A 726-nucleotide genomic window follows, 5' to 3' on the forward strand; every position below is an offset into this window, starting at 1 on the left:
GTCTATTTTTCTATTGTTTAATTAACATTTTGTCTATTTTTATTTCTCCTAAGGAATTGTTGGAACCCCATTGAGTCTTTTAAGTGATGAAAGAGCAATACATTTTTTTCTCTGGTACAGACAAAGACGCTGATTATATCTGTACATGCACACATGCACGTCTCCTGGCTTCCCCTCTTTGGTGTCCTCTGATTTTCCAAAACATCTTAGCGAGGGAGAGAGTGAGAAAGAGAGAGAGAGAGAGAGAGAGAGAGGGATCATCATAGGGTCTCTGTGGAAATTTTGGTGTGGTAGACAGGCCTGCCCGGTCTGCTCTTTATTTAACAGTGGGAGTAAAGAGAGATGAGCTCTGTGTGTGCAGATAAATATAGTGTGAGAACAGGCAGTCTGCTGGGGAACTCTTCACAACCTAACACTACCTAACTTTCTCAGTCCAAGAGAAAAGTTGAGTGAATTACAAGATGCAGGTCATCAAGGACCATCAATACACACACTCATGTGGCCAGATACAGTGTAGTTTATACACAATAGATAGGATTGTATGCCAGAGAGAGATAAACCACCTACACACACTGTCCTCCAACACACACACTCTCAAACCTGTGGAAACACAGCAGGTTCTCGGTTAGAAGCTGACCTTCTACGCACTTTTGGCCGAGTGTAAACCAAGAAAGAAGGACAGAAAGAGACAGAAGTGACACGCACATTCAAACGTGTCCAGCTGCT

This window comes from Sinocyclocheilus rhinocerous, unplaced genomic scaffold (assembly GCF_001515625.1).
Source record: "Sinocyclocheilus rhinocerous isolate Xijiao unplaced genomic scaffold, SAMN03320098_v1.1 scaffold183, whole genome shotgun sequence".
Classification (NCBI taxonomy): domain Eukaryota; kingdom Metazoa; phylum Chordata; class Actinopteri; order Cypriniformes; family Cyprinidae; genus Sinocyclocheilus; species Sinocyclocheilus rhinocerous.